General features: G+C 35.4%; 1 pseudogene; it reads right to left on the minus strand.

Annotated features, from left to right (window-relative positions):
- Window positions 1–8880: 8880 nt before the first annotated feature.
- The window catches only part of LOC141504639 (tRNA (adenine(58)-N(1))-methyltransferase catalytic subunit TRMT61A-like), a 135049-nt pseudogene continuing 129933 nt past the window's right edge, over window positions 8881–13996 (minus strand).

The raw sequence follows: 13996 nt of genomic DNA on the forward strand, positions 1-13996 counted from the left end.
CAAGATGGTGAAGTAAAGGCAGGCATTCCCACAAGCTCTCTCTCAGATCTCTCCAAAAACCTTTAAATAATGACTCTAAATAAATTCTAGGGAGGTAAAACCCCCAAAAGACTGAGTGAGAAAATTTTCCAGGCCAATATGACTTTGAAGATCCATGGAAAGGGCCTGTTGCACCAGGATCATAAAGGACCCTCAGCACAGCCCAGGCAAATGCAGTTATTTGGGAACAGTCCACAGAATAACTAGGTCCCTGAGGATACCTGGGTCCATGGCAATGGGGAACAGCTTCCAGACTTCTCAGCCCAATTTTGATCAAATGGAAAAAGCAGTCCAAAAGGACACTGAGGAGAAGAATGTCTTAAAAAGCAGAAATGGCCAGATGGAAAAGGAGATACAAAAGCTCTCAGAAGAAAATAATTCCTTCAAACGTGTAATGTACTTAAGGGAAGAGGATGACTTTGTGAGAAATCAAGAAACAATAAAACAAAATCAAAAGAATGAAAAACTAGAAGAAAATTTGAAATATTTCATTGGAAAAATAACTGACCTGGAAAACAGATTCAGGAAAGGTAATTTAAAATTTTTGGGCCACCTGAAAGTTATGACCAAAAGAACCCTTAAACTTCATTTTTCAAGAAACTTTGCCCTGATATCCTAGAAGCATTGAGTAAATTAGAAATTGAAAGGATCCACCAATCACCTCCTCAAAGAGATCCCAAAATTAAAACCAAATTATAGCCAAATTTTATAACTCCCAAGACAAGGAGGAAATATTATAAGCATCCAGAAAGAAACAATTTGGAGGCAGCTAGGTGTCACAGTGGTTAGAACACTGGCACTGGAGTCAGGAGGACCTGAGTTCAAATTTGGCCTCAGACACATAATAATTACCTAGCTGTGTGACCTTGGGCAAGTCTCTTAACCCCATTGCCTTGCAATAAAACAAAAAACAAAACAAAAACAAAAAGGGAGAAACAATTAAAATATTGTGGAACTACAGTCAGGAAAACAGAAGATTTAGAAGCTTCTACAAGGCTAGTAGGGTTTGGAATATGATATTCTAGAAGACAAAAGAGCTTGGATTACAACCAAGAATCAACAACTCAGGGGAAAAAGATAGATATTCAATGAAATAGGGGACTTTCAAACTTTCCTGATGAAATGACCAAAGATGAACAGAAAGTTTGATCTGAAAGAACTGGACTCAGGTGAAGCATAGAGATAGTGATAGGAAAGGCACATTATGAGGGACTTAATGATGTTGAACTGTTTGTATTCCTGCAAGAGAAGATGATACTCATAATTCATATGAGCCTTCTCAAGTATTAGGGCAGTTAGAAGCACCACATATAGTCAAAGTACAGGATGGAGTTAAATTTGAAGGTATAATATATTATAAAGATGGAGTTAAAGGGCAAGAAAAGGAAAGTACTAGGAGAAAGGGAAAGGAGAGGTAGAATGGGGTAAGTAAGTTTACATAAAAGAGGCCAGGAAAGATTTTGCAATGGAGTGAAAGGGGGGAAGGTAAGGGGAAGTGAATGAGCCTTCACTCTTATTGAAGTACCTCTGAGAGGAACTAATATATACATTCAACTGGGTATAGAAATCTATCTTACCCTAGAGAAAAATAGGAAATAAAAGGGATGGGAGAAAGGAGAAAGGGGAAGGGTAGAGGGGTGTAGGTGTTAGAAGAGAGGGAAGATGATGGGAAAGGGTAATCAGAATCAACACATTTTTGAGGAGGGACAGAGTAAAAGAGAGAACAGAGTAAATGGGGGTAGGGAAGAATAGGTTGTAGGGAAATACAGCTTGCAATAGCAACTATGGGAAATATATTGAAGCAGTTTCTCTGATGGAATTATGATAAAGAGCTGATGGCATCTGAATACAGACTGAAGCACCCTATTTTTTTCTAATTTTATTTTTCTTGAGGTTTCTTTTTTTATATGGAGGTGGGGATTATGTCTAGTAGTCTTGTAGTAATTTGTTTCATGTCTACACATTTTTAACCAACACCAAATAACTGACTTTCTTAATGAGGGGAGTGTGGTGGGAGAAAGGGAGAGAATTTGAAGCTCAAGGTTTTAGAATTAAATGTTGAAACGTGCTTTTGCATTTAACTGGAGTAAAAATTTAAAAATAAAATTTCTATTCACCAAAAAACAAAACAAGAGAACATAGGAATAAATGGAGTATTCCACAAAATGATAATCAATATCTATTTAAAACCATCAATGAGCATTATATGTAATGGGGATGAGTTAGAAGCCTTCCCAATAAAATCAAAGGTAAAATAAGGATGGCCTTTGTTACCAATATTTGTCATTGTATTAGAAATATTAGCTTTAGCAATAAGAGAAGAAAAAGGAACTGAAGGAATTAAAATAGGTATTGAGGAAACAAAATTCTCACTCTTTGCCTACAATATGACGGTATATTTAGAGAAGCCTAGAAAATCATCTAAAACACAACTTGAAACAATTTGCAACTTTAGCAAAATTGCAGGATATAAAATAAACACATAAATCATAAGCCTTTTTATATATTACCAACAGGGCACAGCATCAAGAGATAGAGAAACTCTATTTAAGGTAGCTGTAGGGAGAAGGGCTGGAGCCAAGATGATGGCATGAAGGCAGCATTTCTCAGGAACTCCTTCCTCCCAAACTCCACAAAAAACAAGCAAATGATGACTCTAGCCAAAATTTAGAGGGGCAGAACCCACAGAAAGACTGAGTGATACATTTTCCCAGTCCAGGATAACTTAGAAGTTCTGTGGGAAAGGTGTGTTTCATCAGGACTGGGGGGTTGGAAGAAAAAGCCACAGCCACAGTGCAGCCCAGCCCAGCCCAGCCCAGCTCAGAGATCACTAGCAACAACTTGAAGGGGCAGGGCAGGGAGAGAACTCTGCTGCAACTGGGTAAGTGTAGAGTGGGGGAGCGCCAGCCGCAGAGCCTGCATAGAGAATCTGGAGAAAGCAGCCTGCACCCCCAGAGACAGTAAGGGAAGTCTACAGAGATTTCTCTGCTTTACCTCATGGTTGGAAGCTGCTGCTAGCCTACACTCAGATCCAGGTTGCAGTTTGGGCTTCCATACTAAGATAGCAGGATTCCTCCTTATAGTCCCAGGGCATAGGGAAGTACTGGGGGGCCATCTACATATCAAAACACAGGCAAGAGAGCATAAGACCTTGGAGGAATAAAGGTCCCAGTGGGGTGTCCCCCCACAAAAAACCCCAAAACCTTGGAAGTGCTGTCTTGGGCTGAAGAAATGAGTGAACAACAGCAAAAGAAGACTCTGATCATAGAGAATTACTTTAGTCCCATGGAAGATCAAAACACATACTCAGATGATGACAAATCAAAGCTTCCATATCCAAAACCTCCAAGAAAAATAGAAAATTGGCACAGACTATGTATGAGCTCAAAAAAGATTTTGAAAAGCAGTTAAGGGAGGTGGAGGAAACACTGGGAGGAGAAATGAGAGCAATGCAGATAAATCATGAAAACCAAATCAACAGCTTGGTGAAAGATATACAAAAAATACTGAAGAAAATATGTGAAAAAGCAGTTTAGGTCTAATGGAAAAAGCAAAACAAAAAAGCCAAATGAGGAGAAGAATGCCTTAAAAAGCAGAACTGGCTAGATGGAAAATGAGATAAAAAAGTTCTCTGAAGAAAATAACTCCTTCAAATGCAGAATGGAATTAAAGGAAGCTGAAGACTTTGCAAGAAATCAGGAAGAAATAAAATTCTTCCAAAAAAGCCAAAAATTTGAAGAAAATGTGAAATACCTCATTAGAAAAACAACTGACCTTGAAAACAGATCCAGACGAAATAATTTAAAATTATTGGGCTATCTGAAAGCCACAATGAGGACAAGAGCCTAGACTTCATTTTTAAAGAAATAATAATACAGCAAAATTGCCCTGAGATCCTAGAAGCAGAGGGCACAATAGAAATCGAGAGAATTTGCTGGTCACCTCCTGAAATGGATCCCCAAAGAAAAACTCCAAGGAATATTATAGCCAAATCCTCAAACTCCCAAATCAAAGAGAAAATTCTAAAAGCTTCTAGAAACAAACAAAAAAATTAACTACCAAAGCTCCATAGTCAAGATTACACAGGTTCTGGCAGCATCTACAATAAGGGCTCATAGGGATTGGAATATGATATTCCAGAAGGCAAAAGATCTTGGTTTACAAGTGAGAATCAACTACCCAGAAAAATTGGACATGCTCTTTCAGGGGAAAAGATGGACTTTCAATGAAACAAGGGAATTTGAAATTTTCCTGTTGAGACAACAGAGCTGAACAGAAAATTTGATCTCTAAGCACAGGACTCTTGGTGAACCATAAAGGGAGTGGAAGAGAGGGACTAGCTATGAAGAACTTGATGATGCTGAACTGTTTATATTCCTGCATGGGAAGAAGACATTGATAACTCATATGAATTTTCTCATTTATAAGAGCTGTTAGAAGGAGCATATATAGACAGGACACAGGAAGGAGTGGAATATAATGATATGATGTGGTATAAAGATGAAGTCAATGGGTGATAAAGGAAAGTACTGGGTGGAAGGGAAAGGAAATGAAGAAGAAGCTAAGAAATTTTACATAAGTGTCAAAAGCTTTTTCAATGGAATGGAAAGGGGGAAGATAAGGGGGAAAGAGTGAGCCTTCATTCTCATCAGATATGACTCTAGAGAAAAATAAGAAGAAAGGGATGGGATAAGGGGGAATGGAGAATACCATCTGTATCCAAAAAAAAAAATTGTGGAGTTTAAACAAAGACCAAAGACTGTTACCTTTAATTTTTTAAAAGGTATCTTATTATGTAATTTTGCTATCTCTTATATTTTATTTTTTCCTTAAGGGTATGATTTCTCTCTCAACACATTTAATTTTGATCAATGTGTAGCATGGAAACAATTTAAAATCTATCAGACTGCCTTCTGTGGGGGTGGGGAGGGAGCAAGATGGGGGATAAATTATAAATTAAAAAAACAATAAAAAAATAAATTGTAAAAAGAAAAAAAAGTAGCTGTAGGGGCAGCTAGGTGGCTCAGTGGATAGAGTATCAGCCCTGGAGTCAGGAGTACCTGAGTTCAAATTAGGCCTCAGACATTTAGATGTGTGACTTTGGACAAGTCACTTAACCCCATTGCCTAATTTAAAAAAAAGTAGCTATAGACAACAAAACTTTGGGAGTCTACCTGTCAATGTAAAAGCACTATATGAAAACAACTATAAAACACTTTTCACACAAAATAAAATCTAAATAATTGGATAAATGGCAACTGCTCATGGGTAGACCAAGGTAATATAATAAAAAATAAATTAAATTACTTATTCAGTGTCAAATCACAAACTATCAAAATTATTTTACAAAGCTAAAAAAAATAGTAGCAACATTCATCTGAAGGAACAAAAGGTGAAGAATATCAAGGGAATTAATGAAGAAATGAAAATGAAAGTTATCTAAACATACCAGGTCTAAAATTATAGTATTAAATTATAGTATCAGTCATCAAAACTGTTTGATACTGGCTAAGAAATAGTGTTGGATCAGTGAAATAGATTAGCTGCAAAAGAAACAGTGGCAAAAGACTATAGTAACTTGCTGTTTGATAAATCCAAGATTCCAGCTTCTTGGTATAAGGGTTCACTCTCTGATAAACACTGCTGGAAATACTGGAAGAGAGTATGGCAGAAACTAGTCATAGACCAATATCTCACATCCAATACCAAGATAAGTTCAAAATTGGTATAGGTTTTAGACATAAAAGGAGATTTCATGAACCAATTAGATGAAAGAATAGTTTATCTGTCAGATCTATGGAAAGGGAAGAAATTTATGACCAAAGACGAGACAGAGAAAATTATGAAATACAAAATGGATAACTTGGATTACATTAAATTGAAAAATTTTTGCACAAATAAAACCAAGGTGTCTAAGATTGGAAGAAAGGCAGTAAGCTGGGAAATGATTTTTACAGCTAATGTTTCTGATAAAGGACTCATTTCTAAAATATATAAAGAACTGAGTCAAATTTAAAGAATACAAATCACTACATGAACAGACAATTCTCAGATGAATAAATTAAAACTATAGCCATATGACAAAATACTCTACACCATTATTGATTAGAGAAATTCAAATTAAAACAATTCTGAGGTACCACTCCACACCTATCAGATTGGCCAATCTGACTAAAAGGGATCAACGTTGGAGGGAATGAGGGAATACTGGAACACTAATGCATTATTGGTGAAGTTTTAAATTGATCCACATCTGGGGAGCAATTTGGAATTATCTCAAAAGGCAATAAAACTGTGCATACTCTTGGAAATAGAAATACCACTATATTTCAAAGAGATCACAAAAAAAGTAAAAAAAATCTCACATATACAGAAATATTTATAGCAGTTCTTTTTGTTGTGGCAAAGAATTGAAAATTGAGGGGATACCCATCAATCAGGGAGTGACTGAATAAACTGTGATATATGAATGTCATGGAACACTATTGTTTTATAAGAAATCATGAGGACAGGTCTTCAGAATAGCCTGCAAAGACTTGCATGAACTGAGGCTGAGTGAAGTGAGCAGAACCAGAACACAGAACACACTAACTGAGATATTGGGTTTTGAACAACTATGATGGACTTGCTTGTATCAGCAGTACAGTAATAAAAGACAATTCTAAAAGACTTGTGATGGAAAATGCCATCCATATCCAAAAAAGGAACTATGGAGTTTAAATGCAAAACAAGGAGCAGCTAGGTGGCGCAGTGGATAGAGCACCAGCCCCGCAGTTAGGAGGACCTGAGTTCAAATCAAAACACTTAACAATTACCAATCTGTGTGACCTTGGGCAAATAATTTAATCCCATTGCCTTGCAAAAACTAAAAAAAATGCAGACCAAAGCTTATTTTCTTCAATTTTTACAATTTGCTTTATGCATTATGTTTTTTTCTGTCTGTAATTGCTTTTCTATTTTAATTTAATTTGATTCTTCTTTCACACCATGACTAATATGGATTATGCTTAAATAATTATATGTGAATAACCTATATTAGATTGCCTTCTATCAGGGAAGGGAGAAGGAGGGGGAAAAATGTGAAATTCAAAACCTTGCAAACAAATGATTGTTGAAAACTATCTTTGCATGTAGCTGGAAAAATAAAATATTAAGAAAGAAAACTCAGAACTGTTTAGATTTAGATTTTCTCTTACTCTTAATGATTTCTAGTAGTTTTTCATATGATTCTTAATGGTATAAAAATTTTTCTTTTGAGTAACATTCATATACATTTACTACTTATGCCTTCAGGAATGTCTTTTAGCATTATATAAATGATAAGCATTATATACACCTGTTATCTCTTAATTACTGAATCAATGAACTCATCCTCTATGACTTTTTAGTAGCTTTTCATATTTTATTCACAATTATTATAGTTCTTTCATTTCCTTACTTTTGCATAAACTACTTATCCTTTCTTTTTTCATATTTATAGACTTCAGCACAGTACTTCATTCATTCAATCATTCATTTATTTGGCCTAGAATGAATTCTTTCTTTTTCCTTTACTCTCAAAATCCTGTCAAATCTCAATTCAGGTGCTACTTCCTCCCCTAACCCTTTCCATGATTTTTCCTCCCCACAAATTCCTCACATTTTGTCCTTACTCATATTATTCTATATTATGTAGCACCTGGAGATATTCTCCTATCAAATATGTGTCCCCAGGTTTAAAGTCTTCTATGAGTATGTATCTACCTAAAAACACATTGCATGAACCACCGTTGTTGCAATTAACTTTACTGATCAAGAAAAAGAGCACAATTAATTGTAGTAAAGGCAGTTAATGAAATATCATAGTAGGAAAACTAGCAATAAAATATTTTATCCATTTATCTGAGGTATAGAAATATAGATAGATTTACATACCTTTGTTGGGGAAAGTGAACATATAAAGGGAATACAAATGGAAAGACATGCAATTAGGAAGCTTGTGTGTCCAGAGCAACACATTTAGTGGATACATGTGTCTATGGTATGCTCATAGAGAGAATCTATATAGCTAGAGTAGACAGAATGATATACATGTAGGGAATGCATGTGATCAGAGCATATCATTGAAGGGACAATATATGCTTTCAATGCTACAGATCTGCTACTATTTTCTGGAGATGGCAGCATGCTCTTTCACCTCTATCTACTCACTCTTGTATTCATTCTTGTATTCCAGGCTTATATTGTCACACAGAGGCAGGCAAGCCAATGTAGCTGAAGCAGTGGGTATCTTGATCAAGGAAGAGATGAGATAACAAGTGCCAGGCAAGTCTGACCCCACCAATATGACCTAGACTATCATCCCTCAAACTCTGATGGAGACAACCTAGGATCCTGAAAAGCCTTATGAAGAGCCCAGTAATTCAGTCATACCCCTGGAGATACAGTTTAGCAGATACTTCTCTAGGTTCTACAATCACATGTAGTGAAGACCCAAAAGGGAAAGTTCTTATCACCAAAGTCCTTGGCATTTTCAAGTGGTGTAGCCCAGACAGTATTATGATAGAAACGACACTAAATAAGCAACATTGTTTTCTATTGTGTTACTCAACATAAGGACCAATAAGATCTTTCCATCTGACTTTTAGCCAAAACTTTTCATTGATGTTGCCTCCTTGTTCAGAATATTAGATCCTTGAGAATAAGGACTGTCTTACATTTCTTTTACCACCAGTGCTTACCTAGCACAGAGTAAGCTCTTAATAAGGCTTTATTCATTCATTCAATCATTCTTTCATGTAATTTTGGCCTGGTGGGTAGATATGACATGTGACCTTTACTAGGGATTGCTCCCTTGAGGTCTTAGGTGGCTGCTGCTTGACATGTCCCACAGGCCCCAAGCTCCTTGTTTTCTGCCAGTCCAAACACAGCTCCACTGAAAGGTTTTGTAGTTTCAGCTTTAGGACCCAAGTAGGTGTTGCCATTTCTCTGACACTTCTCCTTTAGCTTTATGTCCAGAAATTTAGCCTAAAGGTCTCTTAGAAAGTCAAAGGTCATTGGATTAGTCATTGTATTAGGAAAAAAAATCTTTAGTATCTCCTAAATCATAAGGAGAGTCTGTCAGTACTTAGAACCTTGGCTACTATAGCCATTCTTCTTCAAAAAGAGATTCCTTGACTTATAAACTTCAAACTCTTTGTAATAAAGACAGCCAAGCAGCTAAGTCTTGTCCACAGGTCTTAAGTTTAATTTTTAATCTCAGTTCCATACTTCCCAAGGACTGAACTCTATCTGAAGATTCTACTTGATTTAGAATAGGAAATTCCTTATGATTATTTACTTGATATCTAATCTCTAAACTGCATCTCTAAGCATTGTTTTAAAGGATAGCTCACCTTCTCTTCCAATTTCTCAATTTTCTTCTTCCATGCAATTCAATAAGAGGGCTAAAGAGTAAAGAATAAAACTCCTTAGGTGAAGCATCTTCATGAAAGCCCCATCCCAATTGGCTCAATATTTTTTGTTAAATTCCTACTTTTTTCTTAGGTATAGGTGGCAGCATCTTAGTTACACAGTATTTACTTACTTGTATGTGTTTTATCTAAATTACTTGAGATTAAGCCTGTTTGATTATTTTATTTAATGTCTCCAGTGTCTCAAACAATGGTTTGCATTTAAAGGTACATAATACATGTTTGTTGAATTTAAAATCAGTAGGTAACAATAAATATCTGCAATATAAAAATGAGGAAACTGAGGCCCAGCAAAGAGAAGGAACTTACTTGTGTTTATGCAAATCTGAATTCAGGTTTCCTACCTCCAAACCCAGTGCTCATATTTTGTCTACATTGCTTTTTTAAAATCCATGTTGCTTTCTTGAAGTATTAAACATAAAATTACAAAAGATATATGTTGGGGTAAGTAGGTGGCATAGTGGATAGAGGACTGACCCTGGAGTCAGGAGGTCATGAGTTCAAATATAGCCTCAGGCTCTTAATAATTGCCTAGCTATGTGACCTTGGGCAAGTCACTTAACCCCAATGCCTTGCAAAAAAAAGCAAAACAAAAGATATATGTTCTCAGTAAAGCTTTATATAAATATATATTATATATATATATATATATATATAATAGTTGCATTTTAAATTATTTGTTCAATTGAATTGAACTTTATGCCCTTTAATCTAAGAAATAGTTCCATTAAAGCTCAGAATAGCACTTTTTGAAGCTTTGCCTTTGCAATAGCTCAGAGACCTCCATGACATTCTTAGGAAAAAATTAATTGTAATTAATTGGGGCAAGATGATGTAGTACAAGGAATGTTGTACCTGGAGCCATATCACTACTAAATTCACATCCCATCTCTACTCTGAGGAAACTTCAGTTTCTTCATCTGTAAATAGAGTTTGGACTAGGTGAACCTTTGTAGTACTAAATTATATTATCCAGTTGGTGATTCATTTAAATCTTGAAATAATCCAATACTATGAAGGAGGAGAGAGTTTTAAAAATCTATCATGTAGTAGATGTATCAGCTACAGCAAGGTTCAGAGTCACAAGGTTTATGTGGAAACATTAGCTGGAGGCAGGGGAAGCAGACAGCTTCCTCCCTCCATACCAAAAAACCATATTTAACAGCCCAAAGATGAAACTGGAACTAGGAGTAATTATACTATTTTACACAATAAAGATGAGTCAAATATTCCCACTAAGAGACTATATATATATATGTATATATTTATTCCTAAAGGGTGACCTGATCTAATTAGATACCAAGGACCAGGGCAGGTGCTCATTATTCAGACTCATTATCTAGAAAAGACTAGGTCAGCCTGAAACAGCAACCAATGAGATGTTCATTGTAGGTAGAATGTGCTTTTAAAAAATATCAATTGTTCACTGCTTCCAGAGTCAGCATTTTTCACCAGTTTCTCATGTATAATATAACTTCGCACTATTAAATGAATTTTCCTACCACTATAGATGTTTCTCATTTAAGATTTGGGTCATAAAAGGCTCATGGAATAATAGTGGAAGATAGTGACCACTTCCCTTTATGGGATTTAGCAACTGGACTCATTCTTCTGGGAAATTTTGCTCACATTGTTCCTTAGGTTTTGAATGATCTCTTTCCTTTTCATCCCCTATTGAATTTCTAAGTCATTCTTTAAACTCAATCCAAATTCTACCTCCTCCATCAAATTTCCTTCATCCCTTTCCCAGTTATTAATGATGTTCTCCATCAAACTTCACCTAGGACTTTTACTGTCATTCTAAAGCACTTATCACTTACCAATAAGCAGTATTCCCCTACTAGAATTGTCCTGCAAGAAAAGAACCATTTCTTATCTCAACTTTTTTCTTATAATTTTCAGTGCCCTGAAGGCAAATGTTTTCCTGCTCAAGGTTTCAAGTCTGTTACTTTTCAATCAAAGAAAAAATTCTTGGAATTTTCATGAAATCATTAAAAGAAGCCAGGATTTGAAGTCAAAGGTTTTGAGTTCAAATCACAGTTCTTCCACTTACTGTTTCCAAGACCTTGATTAAGTCACTTCATATTAATTCCCAGTTTGAAGAAACTGAGATTCTTTCATTGTATATTTTATTAGGTGGCAGTCAGATTGAATAAGATGATCCCTCTGGTCATTTGCAGTTTGAAATCTATTAAAGACTTTCTGACAGCCTCCAAAGTGGGACTGGTATACTGGGAAGGTCAAAGTCAAGTTTTTGGAGGAACTTTAAAGACCTCAAAAGTGCTAGTCAGCACCACTGCCCTGAGTTGCAGAGAACATTTCAAAGAGATAGAAGTTGATTCAGACTACATTAACCACGTTTTTCCTGTAACCCCACCCAGGCTTTTCTTGGTAAAGATACTGGAATGGTTTGCCATTTTCTTCTCTAGTTTATTTTTCAGATGAGGAAACAAAGGCAAATAGGATTAATTTATCTGCCCAGGATGGGTCACATAGCTAATAATTGTCTGAAATCAGATTTGAATTCAGTAAAATAAGTCTTCCTTACCCTAGGCTCAGCACTCTATCCATTGTGCCCCCCAGTTGCCCCATTTGCTACTTAGCTGCCCTGCCTTTACACTATAATCCAGAAATTTACTAGAAAACAAATTGAGGTTTATTAATTAATTAACCTATATATTTCATACTACTCTTTTCAGGGGAGTCAAATAGGAATTGGGACATTTTCCTTTCTTTAATTCTATGGCTCCTCTTCTATTTGCCATGATTTTCCAAAGTTAACAGACAGGATCAGAAATAGCATCAACTAATTCCTTTAGCTAAGTTATAATTCATTTCAGTCTTATGATATGAAATGACTGAAGAAAATTAAATTCCCTCTTCTATATTCATACTCATTTTATCTTCAATTCCCTATTAAAATTTTTTGTTTTAGCTTTCCCAGTCCAAAGATTATTATACTTAGAAGACAAATCAGAAGTAAAATTGGGTTTGAGTAGTTCTCAAGTAGTTCTCACTTTAATCTATTAATCCAATTTAATCTCTTCATCCAAAGCAATGATTCTATTTTTTTCTTTTGACCTCAATATAATTTAATTTGTTGTTGTTGCTAATGATATTTTTGTTGTCCTTAGTATTCATCTCTCCCTTAATTCATTGGAGGAAGTGAAAGGAAAAGAGAACTGCCATGTGACAGACACTTTACTAAGCAGTTTAAAATTTTTCCTTTGATTCTTATGATTGCCTCATGAGGAGGTGCTTTTGATTTCCTAATATTATTCTTTTAAGACAGAATAACTCTTTTAATACATGTCATCTCTTCAAGCAGATTAGAAACTTAGTGAAACTATCTACAAACTGAGCTTATTCATCTTTGCCTCCACTCTTCATTCTGCAGAACCTCCCCCAAAGTCTGTAAGTACTATCAAGTTTATTGAATGAAACTCCCCTTACTTTCCCACATCATTCTTGAGTCTTTTATCTGTCCCCACAGAAAAATAGGGAATTATATTCCTTAAAATGCACAATAGGACTCGGTGGCACTTTCCACATTCTCCAATTCAAGCAATCAATGTCTTAAGTTTACCATCTATGCATACTATATAGCCTGTGAGGATACACAAAAGAGACACAAAAGGATGAGGTACGCTATGGGGTACCCTTGAAGGGCTCATAGCTCTCCTGGGTAAAAGAAACTCACATTAAAGATTGAGGGACCCATGGTTTTTTTTCTCTTTTTGTTCTGATTCTTCTTTTACAACATGATTAATACAGAAATATATTTAGCATAGTTACTCATGTATAACCTATATTAGATTGCTCTCTTTCAAGAGGAGGGAGGAAGGAAGGGGGGAAATGTGGAACTCAAATCTTTACAAAAATGATTATTGAAAATTATCTTTGTATGTAGGCAAAATAAATTAATTAATTTTAAAAAAGAATGAGATACCAAGCCAATTTTTTACACTGATATTATAATCAGTGCATGAGAGAAGGAAAGACGGATATAGTCTGTTATTTATCTTAAATTTGGGGAAAAGCAAATTTCTAACAAAATTTTTTAAAGGGATAAGATTCCTATGTTCTAAGATTCTGCAAGGTAAGTCAGCCAATGAATGATGAAAGATTCTCAAGAATGAAATTCTGAAAAGAGAAACAAAAATGATTGAAAAGAGGGTGAAAAGGAAAGAAATCTATGTGACTTTAAAGAGCACTTATCAAATAGTACATATTTTTAAAAAGACATCCACAGAAGATGAAAGCAAAGATGTATAATGGAGGTTAATATTAAAAGAGTTGTTCTGACTTATAAGAATAATAACAGGAAATTGAAGGCACTTCCTCATGAGCTTATTGTAAGAATCAAATGAAAATTTTCAAAGTGCTTAGCATAATGTCTGTCATGTGGTAATTCTCTTTCCCTTTCTCTCTCCAATCAACTAAGGAAGAGATGAACACTAAGGATAACAATGAGGACAACAAAAAAATCACCATCCACAACATCT

Source organism: Macrotis lagotis, chromosome 1 (assembly GCF_037893015.1).
Source record: "Macrotis lagotis isolate mMagLag1 chromosome 1, bilby.v1.9.chrom.fasta, whole genome shotgun sequence".
NCBI classification, from domain to species: domain Eukaryota; kingdom Metazoa; phylum Chordata; class Mammalia; order Peramelemorphia; family Peramelidae; genus Macrotis; species Macrotis lagotis.